The 13,888-nt window shown below is 38.7% G+C and overlaps 1 pseudogene; it reads right to left on the reverse strand.

Moving 5' to 3' along the window:
- Positions 1-13,000: 13,000 nt before the first annotated feature.
- LOC116591107 lies at positions 13,001-13,878 on the reverse strand (annotated as a pseudogene).
- Between the last annotated feature and the right edge of the window lie 10 nt (positions 13,879-13,888).

Genomic DNA, 13,888 nt, shown 5'->3' on the forward strand with positions numbered 1-13,888 from the left:
ATGCAGAATCTTGGGCCCTACCAGAATCAGAATTAACAAGATCCCCAGTTGATTCTTATGCAAATTAAAATTTGTGAAGCATTGTTGTAGAATATTTTCGCTTTCCATGTTTTTCCCTGGAGTTTATTTTAATGCACCCTATTAATAATACTGAGATTTGGGTAATATGTCTCTTTATAGTGACATTTTTCTCTGAAGATATGACTTTAAAATTTGGCTACATGCATAATTTTATCATATCCTGGGAACAAATTTTTTCTAATCAAAAGCCACTTCTGATTTTATAATGCAAATCAATGTGAGAGGAATCACCAAGCAGGTTTTATAGTAAATGTCATTGGCATTTCTCAATTTCATTACATGAGGGATGTATGTATTTTAAAAATCATCCCTGAATCACCAGTGTTCAGAATTTCATCACTTCCCACAGTTCACCTTTGCTTAGCCCGAAGATGAGAAAGATAAAGCGGGTCCCGGATTCATGCTTTTTCTGTTGTCACGAAGTCACAATTCACTGACTTTTAAAATAGAATGTCTCAAGACAAATATTTTATTTGGATGTATCTGAACACAAAAATATTTCTATTGAAACTCTCTGTGAGAAAACATTTTAGATATGAAACATCTGGTTTTGATCATTTCTGTGAAAAACTAATCTTTGCACAAGTCAAAGAGGCCCATGATGATACTGTGTTATCCTAAGTACAGTATTTCTGTGATTAAGTATTCCTCAAGGGTTGCATAGCAGTCATCAACCTATAACATGGCTCAGACATTCTTAACGTATTTGGGAATATGTATATCTGCAAATCTATAAAACTGGGTTTCTCATTTTCTCCCTTCTTCTTGGGGAGAGAGGGTGAGGAGGATATGGGTTGAGTTTGAACACAGCTACAGAAATACACTGGGGGCTCAATATGAGAGGCAGAGTGCCTAGAAGTGTCAAAGGAGACAGGAGTATGGGCCTCAGTATTTCTCAGGTGGGGTCCTTACCAACAGTGCCCCTTTCATATGATCCCCTGGCCCTGAGTGAATATGACCCAAGGGACCTGCCAGGAACTTTAGTGTGGGGTTGGGGGCCACCCCTTCACCACCTTTTGCAGAGTGAGAAGTCTGAGATTTGCATCTTCTAATCTAAACTTCCTCGTGCAGGGTACTGGAGCATGAGAACCTGTGATCAAACCTGTGGGATTTCAACCTCAGCCAAACTACGGAATCACCTGTGACAGCTTTTGCTTTGTTCTTTGTTGTTGTTGTTGTTTGTTTTCTAATATTTATTTTTGAGAGAGAGAGAGCCCATGCGCACAAGGAACAGAGGAATTGGGAAAGAGAATCGGAAGCAGACCCCATGCTCAGCACAGAATCCAACACAGGGCTCAATCTCGTGACCCTGAGATCACGACCTGAGCAGAAACCAAGGACCCTTCACCTGGGAGAGCAAGAGTTACTGAAGCCCAAGTCCCACCCCCAGACATCCTGATTTAATTGTTCTGAGGTATGCCCTGGCACTGAGGTGTTTTAACGCACGCTGGTGACTGACGTGCTATGAGGGGGTTTCATATGCTTAGGGCTCACCCCTCTCTCACCTTCCTTAAGACCCTTCCCACCTGCCCAAAGTCAGCTCTTCTGATTATTCGATTCCTTCTCTCTCTCTCCACCTGCCACCCGAGAGTTGCCACCTCAGCAAGTTTCCAAGGCTGGGTCTTTCTGCCTGCAGTGATTGAACCTCCAGATTCTTGGGTTTTAGAAATTGTTATGGGCTGAATTCATATGTTGAAGTACCTCAGAATGTGACTGTATTAGGAGACAGGGTCTTTAAGGAGGTAATTAAGGTAAGAGGAGTTCATATGGGCAGACCCAGACCCAACATAGTGAATTTATAAGAGGTTATTAGGCGACAGGCATAGAGGGAAAAACCACATGAAGACAGAGAGAAAAGGGCCCTCCTCCACAAGCCAAGAAGGAAGGCTTCTGAAGAAATCAACACTGGGGACACAACCTGATCTCAGACTTTTAGACTCCAAAACTATGAGGAAGAACACTTCTGCCGTGGAAGCCACACAGCCTGTGTCCTTGTTATGGCAGCCTGAGCTAATGAAGACAGGAAGCTTCCTTCCTGGTGTACAGGGTGACTTCTCTCTCCAGAGGATGATTCTGCTGGACACGTGGATTAGTCTTTAATACTGAGAGTGTTTTATGCACAGAGAAGAACACCCACAATGATATGAACTTGACTTAATGCTCAATGGGTTGAGCATTTAGGCATTAAAATAAAATTTGATTAAATTCCCTTATTTTTAACTGAAATTGCAAACCCAATGAGTGATTCTTTTGGATACTTCATTATCTTATGTAGCAGACAACATACAGAAATATAAAAAAAACTTATTATATTTAACTTTAAACTATTCTATATATCAAATGCCATATGTTGAATGAATTTATTTATTTTTAAGATTTTATTTATTTATTTGACAGAGATCATAAGTAGGCAGAGAGGCAGGCAGAGATAGGCACGGAGAAGCAGGGTCCCTGCTGAGCAGAGAGCCCGATGTGGTGCTCGATGTGGGGCTCGATCCCAGGACCCTGGGATCATGACCTGAGGTGAAGGCAGAGGCTTTAACCCACTGAGTCACCCAGGCGTCCTGAATTTATTTCTTCACTAAAGTTGTTTTATATATTCCTAGGATTATGGATAATCTTATTTTGACAGTTTCCTAATGTTTCAGTAATATTAGTTTTATACATTCTAGGTCAACAATCTCAGACCCCAAAACCCTCTAAGGTTCTCTCTCACGCCTGCGTTTTTTTTGTTTTTGTTTTTTTTTTTTACCATTTCTTAGGGCACAAAACTCTGTTTTTCCCTAAGTCATTTAAATCTAAACCATTAACTACTATGCTGAGCCTCCTTTTCTTACTGCAAAATTTAGTTTTAGGTTACCTAGACTTTTTAAGTCTACTCCCTTCTCTAGAGGTAAGTTTGTCATTAGAACTTGTGTTTGCCTCTGAAAATAATGTATTTTTCGCCTTGGCCAACATTATATAATGTGTTGTCCTATATTGGGATAGACCGATCTGGTCTAATTAGGGTTATAAACAATATATGTGTCTTTACTGGGGTTTTATTATCATTAGTGGAACCACCAGCATTTCATTCCCAGAGCTCAGTCTATGTGTTCAGCAACCCTCTGCAGGATAGTTAGAAAATTTATTACCTTGGAATACACTACCAAATCCTTTTTATATTTGGTTTCTGTGACGGATCCCTGATGTTGTCTAACTGTTGGGCTCTCTGTGCATCTAATTATTCCACACTTTCTGTAAACTCATTGATTAGCAGCTCATATGTGTCACATCAGATCAGGGAGTACATGATATAAACATGCCTTATTATTGGTGATATTAACTTCCACCAGCTTTTAAGGTCTTGTCTGCCAGTTTTCCCTACCGTGAAGTTACTATTTTCCCCTTTCCATTCTCTATTCAGTAAAAGTTGGTCATGAAGTCCAGCCTGGACCCAAGGAGGAGGGAATTAAGCTCTACCTCCTGGCGGGGAATATGAAAAACTTTGTAGGCTTATGTTAAAACCACAAAAATTAAAATAAATATTTGGGGGAAATATTTGTGGGGAGATAGTTTGAGGCTATGCAAATACCTTGTTTCTTCTAAAAGTCTCACCCACTAATTTTAGCTGTCATCTGTTGATCTGGCTTACAGTAGTTATTATTGTGGTTTAGTGGTAATTTCTATTTCCCTCATTCCTTCTACATTTAAGTACTTGAAAATTTTTCTATAAGGAAGATTTGTCCCTTCTTCCTCATTAATTTATTTATATCAGTAGGGAGGCATGCATACTTTAAGGGTTATAATACAACACTATCATTATTTAATTTTTTGGCTCAAATTGTTCCAACTTTGGCCATTAGAACCTCTTTCAAATGTTCTTGTACTTGTAACATACCCCATCTTTTCTTCTTTTTTTAGCACCTTCTTCTTAAACAGTTTTACTGAAGGTACAATTTATAGGCCATAAAACGTTCCTGTTTTAAAGTTACATGTATGTTTAGCTTTAGGAAATTTCATGCCCATCATGTCACATGGTAATTCTATTTTTAATTTTTTGAGGAACTGTTACACTGCTATCTATATACTTTACATCCCCGCTGACAGTGCACAAAGGTTCCAATTTTTCCACATCCTCGCTAACAATTTTGTTTAGGTATTGGTTTTTGGTTTTTGGTTTTTTGATAGTAGCCATCCTAATAGGGGTAAGAAGGTGCATTGTGGTCTTATTTACCTTTACTTGGTACTAATGCAGTGGTGCATTTTCTTCTGCCATTATTTGACCTTGGGAACCCCTTTTATAAAGTGCATATTCAAGTCTTTGCTCACTTTTTTTTTCTTTTACATGTTGTCACTCTTTTTCTTATTGGATTATAGTTTGTTTATATATTCTGAATGAATACTTGGCTAGATACATGCTTTGCAAATCCCTTATTCTGTGGGCTGCTTTTTCTAGTAGGAGGGGAAATCTATAGCTCGTGTTTTTTTTTTTTTTTTAAGATTTTTATTTATTTATTTGACAGACAGAGATCACAAGTAGGCAGAGAGGCAGGCAGAGAGAGAGGAAGGGAAGCAGGCTCCCTGCTGAGCAGAGAGCCAGATGCGGGGCTCGATCCCAGGACCCTGGGATCATGACCTGAGCTGAAGACAGAGGCTTTAACCCACTGAGCCACCCAGGTGCCCCTATAGCTCGTGTTTTGTCCATGATTTTGAAAATCAAACCTCAGTCCCATCCATTCTTCAAGATTGAGTGGTTGTTGTACCTTTTCTATGAAATACCCTTTTATTACTTTCTTATAATTCCAATTTTAGTTGGAGTTATAAGAAATATAACTCTGTCCTTCTAGAATGCTATCTGATTTTGTGATCTAATGCTATCCTGTCCTACCCTTGCTTGTCTCTTACATATCCTCCAGCCAGACCATACTGCTTAATTTCTTCCCTGCTTAGACTCTAAAAGAGGGGGCAGGGAACTTTTTTTATATTCTTAGCATATATCAATATTTACAACCATAGCAAGAGCTCAATACTTGTTATATGGCTTGAAAAAAAAAATAACACTACAAGGATATCTACTATCCATTAAGAAGAATTGCAAGCAAATAAATTGTTGAAATTAAATATATTGTGTTAAAGAGATTTTGAAAAACAGAGTCACAGAAGTAGTCACTAAAAGAGTCCATCTCTACAATGTAAAGTAATAGTATTGGGAGCATTCCTCTTTAACTGCCCTACATGTTATTTGGAATTCCAGTCATCAGTGGTTCTGAGTACCACCTTCATTATCATAGTCTTACTTTTTCATCTCTAGAACACTCACTTTCACCTAGAGTTGGAATAATTATCCTATTCTCCATTTGTTTTTTAATGTTTTTGTTCCACCGTTTGTCTCTTGATCAAAGTTCACCCATTTATACCATGAGTCTGGATAAGCCTGAAGGTAGCTGGTCCCAGAAACAATTTTCCCTAAAAGCGAAATCTGAGCTGAGAGGAAACACAAAAATTTAAAGCCTCATTTTAGTACTTTTTGGAAGGCTACTTAATTAAATTTTATTGCTTGCATTCTGGGACTGAGATCAAGAAAAATTAGATGTGTTATCTCTTAGGGGGGTGTTCTGAGGGAATGCTGGCATTTTTCGCATATGTGAGATAACAAGACAACCAGTGTTTTTATAGGCTTTGTGTCCTTCCCCTTGGAATTCTACAACAAACCTCTCAAGTTAAGTGTAACTTTCTTGGAATGACATGTTCTGCATATGATGCCAGAATCCCAGAGTCCTCTTTCTGCACCTGGTAAATCGGAGAAAATGAGTCAAAACTCCTAGGAAATTCTCTGTCAGCTACTGAGACATTTAGGAAGACGGCATCTGAAATCCTTGAAACCTCTAGGGCACTAAATGTATTATAACAAAACCAGTGGAACAATGTTCCATGATGTGGCCAGTTCAGTCATTATTACAATAGGGATGCAATAAATATAAATGATTTCCTCACATGCTTAACTCATAATGGAAAAACAACACTGGATAACTCAGAATGCTTAGGGACCTGAGATGGGGGTAGAAAAATGGATGGTTACTACAGGGTTTGGTTGCACTTAACCGAAGTTGATTGTGATAGCTTAACCAAATAAGGAGGTTATTTATCCAATGTTGTAAGAGTCTGGGGGAGGTGGCACAAGGCTGATGAAGCCATTTGAGAAAGCAGGTTCCTTCTCCTCACCATCGTTAGCATAGTCACAAATGGCTGTTTGCTTCAACACTGCATCATCACAATCTGGATAAAGGGGAGGACAGATTAAGGGCAGAAAGTTGTGTGTGTATATATATTATTACATGTATCAGGGAAATTATAAATATATAAATATAAAATCTGGGGAAATTATATAAAATACAAATATTTAAAGTAGGGGAAAAGTAGCTTTCCATGAAATAACTTCTGTTTCAGCTCCTTGGTCAATGGGTTAGATGATCACCCTAGCTAGAAGGGCATTTTTGGAGGTATTTTAAGATTTTTTTTTTTTTTTAACTTGACAGACAGAGATTACAAGTAGGCAGAGAGGCAGGCAGAGAGGGAGGGAGGGGGAAGCAGGCTCCCCACCGAGCAGAGAGCCCGACTCGGGGCTCCATCCCAGGACCCTGGGATCATGACCTGAGCCGGAGGCAGAGGCTTTAACCCATTGAGCCACCCAGGCGCCCCTGGAGGTATTTTAAATTGCATTTCTTACCTCTCTCCCCCAAGGAAATTTATGATTCTATTAGCAAGGAAGAACAGTAAATAGTGAGTAGGCAAACTGGCAATATCTTAACACATTTGATTAATTAAGTGCCATTCTTTATATCTTAAATCTTGCTGTTAGACATTTTTTTTTAAATGTGTGTATCTATTTCCATGCCTTTGAAAGTTTACCAACACAAATCATAACCAAAATTTTTTGTTTCTCAACTTACTTGATTTTCTCAATATCAATGGACAACTTATGATACATCCACCTGATGGATTACTCCCTAGTTAATCCAAACAAATGTATGAGAAAAGTTTTATACAAATGCTTCACAAAAGAAAGTGTCCAAATGACTAATAAATATATGAAAAATGTGCTCACTTTTGTCATTGGGAATATGCAAATTAAAGCCATCATAAATTACCGTCACATACCCAGTAAAACGTTTATGCTTATAAAGAAATGCCAAATGTTGGTGAGGATGTGGAACAACTGAAACCGTCATATATTGCTGGTTCCAAGGTAAAATGGTAGCTCTTTGGAATGTTATTTGTTAGTATCTTCTAAACCCAAACCTATGAGCTAGCAATCTCATTCCTAGGTAGATACTGACCTTTGCACACCAAAATACATGCCAAAAAGTGGTTATGCTCCTAATAGCAAAATCCTAGAAACTAACAAAATATGCACCAAGAGTAGAAGGGATCAATAAATGATGGTATAGTCAGATAACAGAATACTCTACAGTAATGAGAATGAACAAACTACAATTACATAAACACTGTGATGACTGACAAACACCGAAGCAAAAGAAGCCAGACAGAGTCATGGAGAAGGACCTATTGTGTGAACCCACTTACATAAAGTTCAACAATAACCACATTTATTCTATGACTTCTAAGAAGTCAGAATAGTTAAATTTTGAGAGGAGAGTAGTGACTTAAAGTAGGCAAGAAGAGGATCCCTGGGATCCTGACAGCATCCTATTTCTTCATCTAGATACTGGCTATCTGGGTGAGGTCACTTTGTGAAAATTCACAAGGTATATATTTATGATAAATTCACTTTTCTGTATTCATATCATAGTGCCATAAAAAGAAGAGAAAGTCACGATCATATACTGCTGTTACAATGAAGGTGCCCCATCTTTTTCTAAGGGCATTTCTATCCAACCAAGCTTTGGATCCCAGGCCTTTTTTTTTTTTTTTTAAGTGTTCCAGAGCCTTGAGGCATTATCTTCCTTCTCTTGTATCTTTAACATCTCCTTGTTTAATAGTGCCATCTCATCAGCATTTAATCGTGTTTGAGACTCTCTAAATAAAACAACCACCACCACCCCCTCCTTTCCCCATAAATTCCATTTGGCTAATTCTCTCTTTATTCTCCTTTACTGTCAAAATTCTTGAATGAAGAAATTCTCAGCTCTCTTCCCTTCCATTTTTTCCTTTATTCATTGCAATCTGGTTTATTCGCCATCATTCACCTAAATCTGTATTTGTCTATTTCCAAAACAGCCTCTCTGTTGCTAATTTAATGAACACCTTCCAGTACTCCGATTTGACATTTTAGTATTATTTGCTATTCTTTTTTTTTTTTAATATTTTATTTATTTGACAGACAGAGATCACAAGTAGGCCGACAGGCAGGCAGAGAGAGAGAGAGGAGGAAGCAGGCTCCCTGTGGTGCAGAGAGCCTGATGGGGGGCTCTATCCCAGGGCCTGGGATCATGACCTGAGCCGAAGGCAGAGGCTTAACCCACTGAGCTATCCAGGCGCCCCTGCTATTCTTAAACCATTCCTATCATCTGGAAAAACTCTCTTCCTTGGGCATTTATGACCTAGCTCATTCCTGATTCTCCACCCAACTTCTCTAGCCACTCATTCTTTCACTGTAAACTTTTCTTCCTGTACTCATTTTTGAAGTGTTATCTCAAGTCCAGATGTCTCCTCTGAACTACAGAGCTGCACATGTAACTGCCATACAGCATTTTCACTTAGATGTCTCACAAGTACTAAAAAGTCAACTAAGTTAAAACATTTTCCTCCTTGATGATGTTCATCTTGCTATATTTGTCTCAGTAAATAGCACCAACCAGTACCCAAGCCAGAAACTCATAGTGAATAAAACACAGAAGATTCCCAGTTGTGGTTATGATTTCTGCTTCTGGCATCATTGTTGAACTAGATACTGTAGGGGAATTCTCCAGCAAAACAACTAGATACTGGATCAAAAACATTTTTTGCTGTTTTGCCTGGCACTCAGAAATTAGAAATCTCTTCAAAGACCCCTCTTCCCACCAAATAAAGAGAAATAAATCTTGAGCAGAAACTAGAGGAAGCGTCTGTATGCAAGCTGGAGAGATGGGGTTGGTCTGAATGCAATGCCAATAGCAGCTCTATGTTAGTAAGTGAATCACTCCTGCATTTAGGGGACATGATAGGAAGGGTTAAAGTGGCCCCAGTTGCTGGTACTCCTGGGCACATGGCAGAACCAGATGCAAATCATCTTTGAAACAAAGTGTCTTCAATTTAAGCCATCAGAGTTCCCACATATTAAGATCAAGGAAATATGAATTCACAGTCTAAAATCACCAAGTATACAGGAGGCAAGCCATCATGAGTGAGAGAGGTAAAAACGTACAACTTACTTAGATACTGGAATTGTCAGATACAGAGTATAGAATAATAAGGTAAGAGATGTTTGAAGAAATGAAGTATGAAGCCGCAAAGATAGGCAAGCAATTAGAGACCATCAGGAATGAGAATGATCTGGGTAATAATAAAATGGAACTTCTAAAAATGGAAAACAGATTTTAAGAAAAACTCATTGTAGGGGTTTAACAGCAGGTGAAACATAGTTGAAGGGTGAACTGTAACTTTTGGCTGAAGAAATTACCCAGAATACAGTACAGAGAGAAGACAGAAAATATGAGAGAAGCTAAGAGATGTGGAGAAGAGAAGAGGAAAAGGAAACATTTATTTTGAATCCCAAAAGAAGAGAGAGAACTGAGGAAAAGGAATAATTGAAGAGATAATGATTGAGCATTTTCCAGAAGTGATCATGGATATACACCTATTTTTTCCAAGTAGAAAAAAGAAACCTAGATATAGATACATCATAGTGAAACTGAAGGACAGCAAGGACAAAAAGATTCCAAAAGTAGCCAGAAAAAAAAGAACAGATCATTCATAAAAACACAACTGGCAATGATGAAAGCCAGAATGAATGCCGTTTTTTCAAAGTGTTGGTCTTGTATTATAAATTCGATTTATTTTTTTAAGAGTGAAAGTAATATAAAAACATTTTTGAATAAACAAATATACACAATTTACTAGGAGAACTCTATTAAAAGAACTTCTAAAGATTTACTTCAGGAAGAAGGATCATAGAATAACGATCTGGGATATAAGGAGGAATGGTAAGTACCAAATGTATATGTATACAGTTGCCCTTGAACAACACAGGGGTTAGGGGCACTTAGCCCTCATGCAGTAGAAAATCCATGTATGCGGCACCTGTTGGCCCACTTGGTTAAGACGAAACACATTATTGGCAATAAAGAGGGCCACTACCTAATGTAAAGGTTAAATATATCAGAAAGATAATATAACAATTTTAACTTGTATGCATCCAATTGAATAACCTCAAGCTATAAAAAGCAAAAATTCATTGAGTTTCAGGATAAAATGGACAAATCCAGAATTGTAGATACTCCATGTTCTTTACTATAAAAATCAGAAATAAAACAAGTGAAAACATTCAAATGACATCATTTGCATTGTTTATGAGATTAAGTTTGATTTTTCTCCACTTTCTAAATTTTATTGTTTTGATAATTATGTTTATAATTAAAACACTTTTTCCAAAAAATAAGTGTGGAGGTGAAATTTTAGTTAACTGGGGGCTCGAGGTGGGCTTAGTTAATTATTACTATATTTGTGGTAGTTATGTAGTTTTAGTCTACACAAATGTTTAATGGGTTGAATACATTTTAACCAACTTAACTCCTTTTTCTTTGTATTTTTGCTAAAATGTCAAATGATTTACTCATGCACTTAAAAAGTTCAGACACACCTTGACTGATACCTTAAAGAATCTTGATTTACCACATAGTTTCTGTTTTCCTAAATAAGAATTTAAAAACTTTGTAAAGAATGCACAAGAACTCATTCCTAATTTAAATATGCTACCAACTGACGGTTAAAGGCTCCATCATTCTGGCTACCTATTATCAACAGAGCTATGATTTTTCTCTACTGCCCAGACATTAGTATTTTCACTGTAGGGATCAGTTACCCTGAAAACAAAAACAAGAACAAAACCTAGATAAAGATACAAATTGTTAATTCTTCTTTTCATATTGGCACTCCTTTGGACATAACACATTGCTATTCCTAAAACTCAGTGTTTAACCTCCACTTACGCCTCTTGAAGCATGTGTGTGGTACACAAGTTATATGAAATAGTAACAGATCATTGTATACAAATAGAAAATAAGACAGAGTGCTGGGAAACCGGTTCTAAAGAAAATAGGCACAGGATTATTTTATAATAGTACAGATCTTAACACATTGTAAACTGAAACTATCGAAGGTCGACAATGCAATTAATATATCTTAGAAACGTCAAAAGCTTAGCCTCACTACTTTAAATGTGGTCAGAACACTTGGCGTTAGCCTACAGTTGGGCAAAATCATCAAACACAAAACCTATTTTATAATAAAGAATGGAATATCTTATGTAGTTTACTTAGTACTGAAAGTGAAAAATAGAATGGTTGTATCAGTTGCTTACCCTTGTGATTGCGGGGCTGCCTGGGAGCTGACTGCTGACTGGCTGCCCAGCATCTCTAGTATCACACCGCATACCACTAACCAGGGAAAAGGTCAAAATTCAAAATCTAAAGTACAGTTTCTACTGACTGCCTATGGCTTTTATATCAAGGTAAAGTTGGAAAATAATAATTGAACCATAGTAAGTAGGGGACTGTTTGTACTAAAAACAGACAGTAAGTAGATTCCTTTGAATATATTATCTAAAAATCTAAACTGTAAAGCCTCATTTAATCTATTACACAAAATGGTTTTTTCATAGTTTAAATTTTACTATATGCAATTCTGGGAAAGTAATAACGCTGTTGAAAAAGTAAAATGGTAATGTTGAAGTGTATCAAATTTTGAAAAATATGGAAAAAGGACAGAAATTCTAAATTCTTCGGAATGTATTACCCAATAGATGTCTTTGAGAATCTTCTTAAAACCTTTTGAGATTTGAATATCCAGAATATTCGGTTGGTATAATCCTTTTGTTGTTTAAAGCCAACAACAGAATAAAAATGGAATTGCAGTTATTTCCAACTCTTTGCTCTAATAGTCTAGAAATGAAATCTCAAAAACTTTAGAGTAGGTTAATAAGTAACACTCAATTTCAATATACTTTAAATTATTTTACTTTTATTTTCTCTCATTTTTTTCTGTTTAAATTTATTGAATTATAACATGCATACTAAAAGCACAAATCGTAACTGTACAGCTTGGTGATTTCTCACAAAGTGACCATATTCAGTGCTATCAACACACTGTATTATCAACTTTTAAGGTGATAAACTGCTAAGATTGTAGGATTAAAACCATCAAACACCACTACAAAGAGGTAAAGTAATAAACCAGTAAGTGTAACTAGGCACACACGCAAAAATGAAACAATTTTTGGCACACATTTTATAGCACATATGTATTCTGTATCATCAGAACATGAGAAAATATATTGTCTCAATCTGATAGGTTCCTGACTTGGGGGTTCTCCTACTGTACCCAGCCCCCGCCCTTGCAGTAGCTGATTTCAGCAGAAAATATATTAAAGCAAACAGCAGAAAAAATACAAAGCTTCAGAACCAATTAAATTGTTTAGCAACCTGTTTGTCTTCTCTCATGAGCTACAGCTGTTTATCAAATCGTGACCCTACGGGATAACTTTAAATTTGAAATTAACTTTTCAACGTTTTAAATGAGCTACCTTCCTTTCCTTGATTGGCAGATCATTTTTGTTCACTTAAAATTGCTGTAGGTCGTCTCCCAATTCCTTATCTAGTCAAAGCACCCAGAGATTACTGAAAAGATGAGAGAATCACAGGACTCCGCCTTGTAAATAAATACAAGCCATTCTCAGACCTGGGTCCTGCAATTATTTTACCTTTAAATAGCAGAAATTGTATTATATTCAGCCGGGGAACCCTTTCTTAGATCTTGTATTCCTTGTTTTTTTCAGCGATTTCATTGATCCGCCACTAACTTTCCCAGTAGCCAACAATAGTTTACATAGGTCGCTATTGATTTTGTTCGGAATTTTGAGTAATTTAGCCACAGGTGATTAGCAGTTTTAAAGGGGTTCTTACTGTCAAAGAATCCAGAGAATGCGAAGCCTTGGTACCCAAACGAGGCAACAATGAAAGACTGGCAAAGCTCAGAAATGGTCCTGAGAGCACAAACGCCAGCTCGGATTTCAGGTTGCCGGGACGCGCCCTCTCGGCTGCCTGAGCCCCCCAGGGAAGAGGGTCCCATTGAGGACGCCGGAGATGAGCGTGGGCGACCTTGCCACTGCCACCCCCACCACGAGCAGGACTCAACGCGCCACATCCCGTCACCAGGGCAACTCGGCAATCCAACACCAAGGCTCAAGATTCCGCATCCCAGTCACCGGACGCAGAAGAGAGGCGCATCACGACCCAGCCGCGGGGACTGGAGGCGTCCCGGACGCCCCCATCCCCGCGGCGCCCAATGCGACGGAGGAGCCACCGCCTCCGCGGGCCTCGGGCAGCCGCCCCCAGCGACCTCACCGCTACCGGACCTCTCTGCCGCACGTGGCAGCCGTGATTGTCCCAGAGCGGTATCCCTCCGCGCCCCCGCCTCAGTCTGCCCCTCCCTTCCCGGGACCCTTCGAGTCGGGGCGCCGCGGAAGGATCGCACGCACGAGCGCGCGCACGCCCGCCCGCCCCGCCGCGGCCGCGGAGAACTGAAAGGTGCCGCGGTGAGAAGGAGCAGCCGCCGCCAGCACCGTTGCCGCCCGCACAGCCGTTCCGCAGCCGCTGGTGGTTAGTTCCGC

The sequence above is a fragment of the Mustela erminea genome, chromosome 1 (assembly GCF_009829155.1).
Source record: "Mustela erminea isolate mMusErm1 chromosome 1, mMusErm1.Pri, whole genome shotgun sequence".
Classification (NCBI taxonomy): domain Eukaryota; kingdom Metazoa; phylum Chordata; class Mammalia; order Carnivora; family Mustelidae; genus Mustela; species Mustela erminea.